The 9,296-nt window shown below is 39.0% G+C and overlaps 1 protein-coding gene across 3 annotated transcripts in view; it reads left to right on the top strand.

The window, feature by feature from the left end:
- The window catches only part of SUGCT (succinyl-CoA:glutarate-CoA transferase), a 735,783-nt gene that overhangs the window by 364,811 nt on the left and 361,676 nt on the right, over window positions 1–9,296 (top strand). The gene's annotated exons all lie outside the window — the stretch shown is intronic.

Consider the following 9,296-nt stretch of genomic DNA (forward strand, 5'->3'; position numbering starts at 1 on the left):
ACAGTGGCATCAACTGTTCTGCTCCGAGAGCATCATAACTTAGCCGAGGAGGTAACGGGTAGCACACCAGAGCTGAGGAAGGTGTGCTCAGCCACAGGGAAGATTGCACAGAGGAGTAGGCGCTTCAACTTAAGAGGTGAATGCAAGGTTACCAGGTAGGAAAGGCAGGAAAGAACATTCTAGGATGAGCAAGTGACCCATATAAAGCACTGAGGTGTAAAGGGTGCAGGAGGTTGGTGTGATGGTAATTCATTCAGTGTGGCTGGACAGGGCATTCAGGATGGGCCCTGTGTTTTCTGCCATGCTGAGGAGTTTGGACTTCATCTTGTAGGATATGGAGAAACTAAAAAATTTCAAGAAGGGGCAGAAATTGATCAATGTTGTATGAGCAGAAGCTGAGGAAACTGAAGATACCAATATTGGATAAGAAGCTATTTTAACAGGCTTGGAGAGGATTGTGAGAGTTGGAACTAAGTCCTAACAGTGGGAATTAAAAGGCTGTCCTTTTTAGGTCTGAGAGATATTTAGGAAGAAGAACCAATTTCACTGTAAGGAATGAAGGCCACAGAGGAGTCCTGATGAATTCCACGGTTTGTGGTGTGCTAACTAGGTGGGTGGCAGCACTGTTTGTTGTTAGGGAATATAGTAGAGGTTTGAGAGAAAGAAAATGAGTTCTGGTTTGGACATGTTGAATTTGAGGTTAGAGTGGAATATATTGGAAGTATGCATCTTGGCCTTTGCTCTGGTAGCCCAAGCATTTCCTGCCCTTCTCTTGGGAGCTTAAGGCTTTTACCTCTCATGAGAGAAGGGTCCAGGGAAGTGAGCGGGGTTTAATGCTTGCCCCCTACTGACAGCTGATGCCAATTGCATGCACGTGCCACTGGAAGGGCTCTCTCCAGCCTCTGGTCCTTATCTGTGGCTTCCGTCCTGTCCTTGGACTTGTTAAAATTTTAGCTGTTTTCTTCCTAGCTGCTTTTATGGCCGTCACCCCTTCCTCCTATGCTCTGCCAAAGGAGAAATAGTTTCTGTGACCCATTTCTCCTTGGAAGGGCTTGTCAATTCTTTGGAAATTGGTTCATCTGGTTTCCTTGCTAGTTCAGCTCTAAGATGTGCTCAAGAAAAATCATTGTAAGTTTTTTGGGTTTTCTCATTATGAGGGTAAGGACCTCTTGTGGCTTTCTACATTCCAAGTGGAAGCATGGAATCAATTTCGATAATTGAAGAACTGACAGTTACTTTAGAACGTGATCCGAGAAGCAGGGTTGTGGACAGCTGCTGGCAGGTATTTAGAGCAAATTAGAAAGTGCTCTCTCCAGGATGCTGAAGAGATAAGCTTGGTGGTATCCATCCTCAGAAATTCATAGTAGGAATCTGGGTACGCTGGATAGACTCTTCTAGATTATTCCCCAAATCAGAACTATTTCCACTAGGCTGCAGTTACCTCCTGTCTCTCGTGTCTATCAGCACCTTGAAGATACCACCTTGCAACTGAGGCTAAATAAAGCAAAATGCAAAACAAAACAAAACTGTGGTGTATTCCTAAACCTTTAATAATTTAATGTGGACTCACTGGTTTGGAAACTCATACCATGACAATTAAAAACCTAACCAAGCCACGATAAAGGTGGAAGAAGAGATAGTTGGACACATACATAGTACTTTTCTTCTGCAAATTAGATTGGAGGGAGGGAGTGGTCAGCAAAACTTCTTCTGTAAAGGCTCATCCAGATTGTAAATATTTTAGGCTTTGCAGGCCGTACAGTCTCTGTTTCTGTTATTCTGTTGCAACTTACCTCTGTTGTAGTAGAACAAAAGTGTCTATAGACAATACAAAACAAATGGGTGTGGCTGGGTTCCAATAAAACTTTATTTACAAAAACAGGCAGCAGCTGGATTTGATGTCAGGACTGCAGTTTGCTAGCCCTGAGTTAGAGAATTGATACAGATAATAGGGTTACCACATATTTTAAAGTTTTTATTTTATTTTATTTTTTTGGCTGTGTTGGGTCTTCGTTGCTGCGTGCGGGCTTTCTCTAGTTGCGGCGAGCGGGGGCTACTCTTCGTTGCGGTGCGTGGGCTTCTCACTGTAGTGGCTTCTCTTGTTGTGGAGCACGGGCTCTAGGCGCACGGGCTCAGTAGTTGTGGCTCGTGGGCTCTGGAGTGCAGGCTTGGGAACGTGGTTTTGATTAAAGGAATAAAGGTCAAATGGTGACTAAGTTTTTATTGGGGCATAGGCTGTCACCACCATATCTTATATTGGTTCATTTTATTCTTTCATTCAACAAATGTTGATTGATCATCTGTTATATGCTAGGCATTGTGCTGAGGATTTCATAGTTCTGCTTTAGGTAGAAGCTGATGTGGCCTGTGCTAGTCTTCGCGTACCATGATCCTCACACCCCTTCTCTGCTCAGATCCTCCGGTGGCTTTCCATCACAATCAGCGGGGTTTCCAAGGTTGAACACCATCTCGCCCCGGTTACTTCTCTCACCTTATTTCCTCCCTCTGTCCAGCTTTGTCACTCTGCTCCAGCCCCACTGACCCGCTTGGTGTTCCTCAAGCAAACTAAGCAAGCACATGTTTAGGAATCCTGTATTTGCTGTTCTGTCTGTATGGAATACTTGTTTCTGTAGACATCCGTGGGGCTTATTCCCTCATTTTATTCGGGGCTCTGCTCAAACATCACCTCAACAGAAAGGCTTTACCTGACATGGTACTAGTACTCCTTTATTCTCTGTTCCCTTTTCTTCATCTTTTTTCATAGCACTCATCATCACCTGGTATTATATAAATACTGAGTGTGGCCTTTCTCTCCGCTAGAATATAAGTATAAACTCCATAAAGTCAGGTATTTTATTTTGTTCATTATATTATTAGCACCTAAAACAGAGCCTGGGCATAATATATATTTAATCGATATCTGTAGATTGTCGAATGACTCTGCTTCTTAATCTTAGGTTCATGTCTTTTGTCCAACTAAACAAAGATGGAATAGCATTACTATACCAAAAATACTCATTAAGGGAATCTAATCGTAAGAAGTCTTAGTTACTTACCGAAGATACAACTAATATTAGATCTGCAAGTTCCTGTCCTAGAGCCCTGTTTTCGGGATATTTGGCCATTGTGACTTTGGTTTGGCTCTGCTGTTATTTTTACATGGTGCTAATGTGTTCCTGACATATTTCAGAGACCAGGCTTGTCATTAACCTTGAGGGGTCCCATGCATATCTCTCTTACACTTTTGAAATGAAATTTCAGAATTGAATCAAATTTATTGTTTCAGTCAAAATGGATTTGATTTACAGATGTCTCATCCCTTAAAAACAGATCTAAGAAAAGAAAGCTTCCATCAACTTCAGTTCTTGTTTTCTTGTCTCCTCCAAACAAGAACTAAGGACTTTAGTATAAGACATTTTCCATAGACTTTATTGTGTTAAAAACATTGGTGCATGTTAAACTAAGTACTTTCTATTTGCCTATGTTGCAAGGTTTGTTTCATCGGGGAAGTAGTATAATCCACTAGCAAGTTGTGTATAATCACATTTTCAGAATGTGATTATTGCTCATAAAAGTGGTTTTAATTGAAAATTTTATGTCATGGATAGCCTATAGCAATCTTAGATGCACATACCTATATTTGTGTGTCTATAATTTATTTTTTAAGATTCCCCATACAATACTATTTTGAAATTACTAAAGGGGTTTTCTTTCTTTTTTTGTTATTCATCTGGGTAACTTAAAAAAGTACTGCTGTTATGTTCAGCTGTTGGCACTATTGCAGGCAACTAAAAGCTTAAGAAAATTATTCCCCATCTGTACCCCCCAAAAGCCACATCTAAAAAGGTCACAAAAGGAAACACACAATTCAAATAATCTCCATGCTGTATCTGAGATTAACTTGGACACAGATGTTTTAACTTACAGTTTGATCTGGCGTAATATATACATTTAACAAAATCCTGTTTTGTATTGCTTCTATAAACACTGAAGTCTGATAAAAGTGTATTGATTTTTCTGCTATTTAAGAGCTTTTGAACCAGTACTTAAAGCCGGTTGTCTCCAAGGCCTAAATTAACTCTTTCAGCTTTTGACGATAGTTTCTGTGTAGGGGTATGTGTGTGTACATGCAAGTATGTGTTTGTTTATGCCTGAAATGGATTAGAATGGCAAACTATTTTGTGGTCTGCAATATTTTACTTGCTAGGGATAATCATTAGACTTTGTTCTTGATGTTTTTCTTAGAAGATGAAATGATTCAACACTGTTCATTACTGTTCATTTCCTAACCACACTGTAATCATTATAGGCCTAGATATTATCTGAAAAGTTACTGAAAATATTAATGCAACATGAATAGGGTTTTCCTCCTGCACTGTGGGCATTTAAGTATGGACATCATACTTCCTCCTCCTGGTCATTAGGCCTTTTGTCCAACTGATCTTAACGTGAGAGCCTTGAAGGAAGTGATTCAGGGAACATCAATACAGTTTAAGTCTGTCTTGCTTTCAAAGTCATTCTCACCCTCTCTTCTTCCTTTGGCCACCATTCTAATACACTGTAAGGTAGCTTCTCACCCTTGTGCAGGAGCATAGAAGCCACCACACCTGCACGTAGGCTTCTCCAAATTATTTGTGTCTTCAGATCAGAATCATGGTAACTCCTGGGGAAAAAAAGATATTCCCAAATGTAAAATATCAAAAGAAATGTCAAATTCAGCAACACGACAACCTTTTGAAGGTACAGAGACTTTTGCTGAGAGGAATCCCTTATGATAGTATAAAAAGGTAGGTTTTGAGTTAGATAAGACACTGGCTAATATGAGGGCTTATTGGACTTTGTCATTTACAAAAGGTCTTCACACAAATGATTTCATTTGAGCCTCGATGTAACTTTCTGAAGTTGGGGTTTTAGAGATTTCTGCATTGCAAATGATGACACAGCCTCTGAGAGAGGCTACGTGGTGAGGCAAGAACCTAAAATCTGTATTTCTTTTATTTCGCCAGGAAGAAAGATCACGTCTCTCTGGGTATAATGGACAAACTAGCATTTTTAACTCAGTGGAAAGTTAGTCAAATGGCTGTTTTGTGATGTTGGATCACATTTCTTCATTTTTAAATTAATCAACTGGGTACACAATAAGTATATGTGTAAGACTATTTATCTATCAGTAATCCTATATTTATTTATCTTATCAGTGTTACACACACATACACACACACACACACACCTCCAAGCCAGGGACAAAAGCAAATGCAAAACCCAAAACTAGAAATCTGTAACGTTTTTTTGTAAAGGAGTCTCTCCTTATCTTAAAGGTCTTTCTTGAACAAAACTTAAAGAAAATAAAAATCTGTTCTAGCAGTTGCCTCAAAAACCCTTTTAAAGAGAATTTGCTTCTCAGCTCCCAGAGGTTGGCTGCTTCAATGCCGCCATTGCCAGCAATGTCACCTTTGCAGGCCAGCAATGTTGCCTTTGCAGGGCATCAGCATGAGACATGGCATGTTCAGACATGGGCTGGGCAATGGCACTGTAGACATGATAAGGCTCTTGGGAAACCCAGGACATTATCTCAAGTAAAGTTATTATTTATGTATTTCAAGCTTACAGAAGTGTTTTACGTACATATGTGGAGATTTTCTTTAATTGACATCTTATAAAAGGAAAATGTCTTCCTTTAGCAGAAAACACTTAAATTTCTCAGTGAGGGAATTCTATCAGCAACAGTAGAAAGCAAGAGAGTAGTGTAGTTCTGAAGAATGTGGGTTTATATCCTGACTCTCCTACTTACTAGCTGTGTGATCTTGGGTAAGTTAACTTTTCTCTTTGATTCTCAGTTTTTCTCACCTGCAAAACATAAATAATAGCATCTACCTTGAAGGTTGTTTAAGAGATTGCAGGGAATATATGTATTGGCCCAAGATGACTTTTCAAAAATCATATATTTAATTTATGAGAGTAATGGGACTTTGGATCATGAAAAGCCTTATTGTAGGACATTTATACTACCAGGGACATGTAACTCCATTACCTGACATACCAAATAAGGGAGATGAGATTTAGGGGGCAGGAAGTTTAGCTTGAAAGGAGCAGCAGAACCCTAAGCAGACACCCACCCCTTCCTTTTCTTCCAGTGGCTGCAGAACCTTTGGCAAAGTCACCGTTCACCCAATTAGTAAGGTGTGAAAAATCACCCTTTTGTTCAATATCTCTTCCCGTGTGTCTTTGACTTGTATCTGCTCATTTTACCCACCAAACTTGCTTTTATTATCTTCAGGTCCTTAGAGCCAGCACATCTCTGCAGGAATGAGCTGGATCTGATTCTGATTCTCACATCCCTGACAGAACTGTCAGCTTCACTTCCATCACAAAATCTTGGTAGCTCTTAAGGGTGTCAGAACTCAATGTTTCCCATTCTGGGTTGAATTGGCACAGCTAGGGCAGAGAGGAATCTTCCTTAGACTTGTGAACTGAGCAACTGGGACTGACAGATCATTGAGAGGATACAAATGTGGGTTTGAATTTCTTCTGTAATATCTCAATTATCTGAATGTGGAAAGATCATTAAAAAAATGAACTTTGGATTAATTCACTGATAGTTGAGAGTTACGTTATAAAAAACAATCAAACCATCTGATCCCTTTGACCTGTGGTCTATTCGGAACAGAAAATGGCATCAGAAAGCTTTTAATCTTATTAAATCTTTAATCCCTAAATCATAAAGTTAATATTGTTTTTCATTTAATTATTTGGAAAAATTAATAGGCAGAAACCTACGCAGTTATTCTCCCCCCAATATATGAAGTATGGTATCCAGAGTTAATGATGTGTAGCTTGCTTCCATAAAAATGAAGGCTGCGTCTCTACATTGTCATCAAACCTTGCTTGCATAGTAAGGAAAGTGTAGGTTTCAAGAGAAATGACTGCATTGGAATAGTGGCTCAGTGGCGATTATATTACGTTTCAGAAAATAGAACTTTTCTAGTTACCTGGAGTTGCTACTGCTTTTATTCTTGAGACTGATTCATTGTAAACATTTTTGGTGGACATACTGTATATATTTCACTCTTTGCTTTTTAGCTAGAATATACTAAAGATAGCTTTTTCTGAAAGACACAGGGTTAACATAATTGATATTTATTCTTTCATTAATTTATTCAACACGTATTTGCTAAGTGCCCATCCAGTGACAGTTATTGTATAAACTGAGTCTTCAAGAAAGAGGATGTGAATGATGGGGAGAAAAGAGTTCCAAGCAGAGAGAACAGCATGAGCAAAGCCCTCAGGTGGGAAAGACCTTGGCAAGTTTGCAGAACTGAAGAAGAGGGTGGTTAGACCTTGGTGAGGGAGGAGGAGAATGGAACGAGAGAGCGCAAGTGATAGACTGAAATGCAGTTAAACTTGAGGGGTTCTTAATGTGCATAGGGCTATTGTCCTTAATTTAATGTCACCAGGTTGCTGTACATTTTGTGATGTGTGTGATGTCTTTATTTTGTGATGTTCTGACGTCATTTCCTCTTACTTCTTCCTTCACTGCTGTTCATTCTTTGACTTTGCAGCAACTATTGCATCTGATTCTGGTGACTTGATCTTCTTTCCTTTCTAATTTGCCTTCTGTTGGGTTGAAGAATCACATAACCAGACTAATTAGAATTGTGTCTAAAAGTGAGAGTAAAAGAGCCATGAATTTGGAGCATAAACAGTCTCCTCTGGGCCAAATCTATCTGCTTTTATAAATGGACCGCTTTCCTTCTAGACCTCAGTGTCCTCCTGTATAAAAGCTGGTTAATGACCAGAATACCATGTCTGTGCCCTTTCAGTTGGTCTATAATGGTTTTATAAAAGATCTTTAAAAATTAATTGCATTTGTTGTGTTTTCCGTAGTTAAGCTTACCACATTTTAATTATCTGGAAGTGTTAACTACTTCTTCAAATAATAGCCCCCCCAATGCATTAATATTGACTGAGAGAAACTAAACAGTTAGAGTGTTGGGGATCACTGTCTAAATGAGGATCAGTATTTAACTATAAATCATCTATTTTATTACATTTTTCTTCATCTGACTACAAAATGCATTGTGAGAAAATGGGAGCTCAAGTGAGAATTGGAGTTTTGCACTCCATGCCTAATGATTTCTGCAGTTTGGAAATGCATGTAATTATTTTCCTATCCCAAAATTCTAGACTAAACTTCCTGCACACAGGAGTGCACAGTTGTACATGGACACACAACTATTAACTCTTTGAGGGGAGAAGCTGTTTCTTCTATTTTCGTATCAACTTCAGCATTTGCCACAGTATTTTGAGCAAATTAGATGATCAAGAAGACGCTCATTGAGTGAATGCATAAATGAATAAAATCCATTGGCTTGAATCTGGACTTGAGCCTTTGCTAAACGTATCAGGATTCATCATCTAGATGCTTTTTGGTCTTCAGAAAAGCTTTTGTCAGGCACCAGTTTCTTAAAAATAGGGCGTGAATTTGTGGTATTCTAGAATTCTCTGGGATTATGTAGGAATGTGTAAGATGATCTTCAGATGTCTCAGGAGAAATGGGTTAGTAAGCAACACTTACATAGAAATGAAATAGTTTCAGCCAGTGGTCAACCTCAGCAAAGTATTGCAAAACAGCAATCCAGTGACTTTCTCCCTTGTTTTGGGGATCAGAAGCTGTCTGCTTACCTCCAAACCTCACTTCTGGCTAATTGCAGGGGAGGAATGTGTGGAAGGCCGGGTGCAGCACAAGTGCTGACAGCTGTCCTGAATGTGGCATCTTATTTCCTGCAGGCCCAGGCCTGCTTAGCATTACACAGTACTTAAGCTTTGGTCGGGATGTGGTCAGTGTTTGTTGGAAGGTGTATGAGAAATCGGCTTTCCAGGAGGAAAGCCCGAAAGTTTGCACTGTGCATGCAAATTTTCACGTAGAAAATTGCCTCTAAAAATTCAGGGTGTGTGTGGGGGGCTATAGAACATTTATTGGCTGGGCAGCAGCGAAAATATTTCTTTTGTCTCCCCAACAAAAAATCCATCAGGTTTATAGTCTATATTTGAAAAGTATTTTTTCTTTATTAATGATATTATTTATTTTATTTATTTATTTATTTTTGATTTGCAAACAGAGAGTTCAATTTCTCTGTTTTCTTTTTCTTTTTTTAATATATATATATTTTTACATCTTTATTGGAGTATAATTGCTTTACAATGGTGTGTTAGTTTCTGCTTTATAACAAAGTGAATCAGTTATACATATATATATGTTCCCATATCTCTTCCCTCTTGCTTCTCCCTCCCTCCCA

The sequence above is a fragment of the Neophocaena asiaeorientalis genome, unplaced genomic scaffold (genome assembly GCF_003031525.2).
Source record: "Neophocaena asiaeorientalis asiaeorientalis breed wild unplaced genomic scaffold, Neophocaena_asiaeorientalis_V1.1 scaffold56, whole genome shotgun sequence".
NCBI classification, from domain to species: domain Eukaryota; kingdom Metazoa; phylum Chordata; class Mammalia; order Artiodactyla; family Phocoenidae; genus Neophocaena; species Neophocaena asiaeorientalis.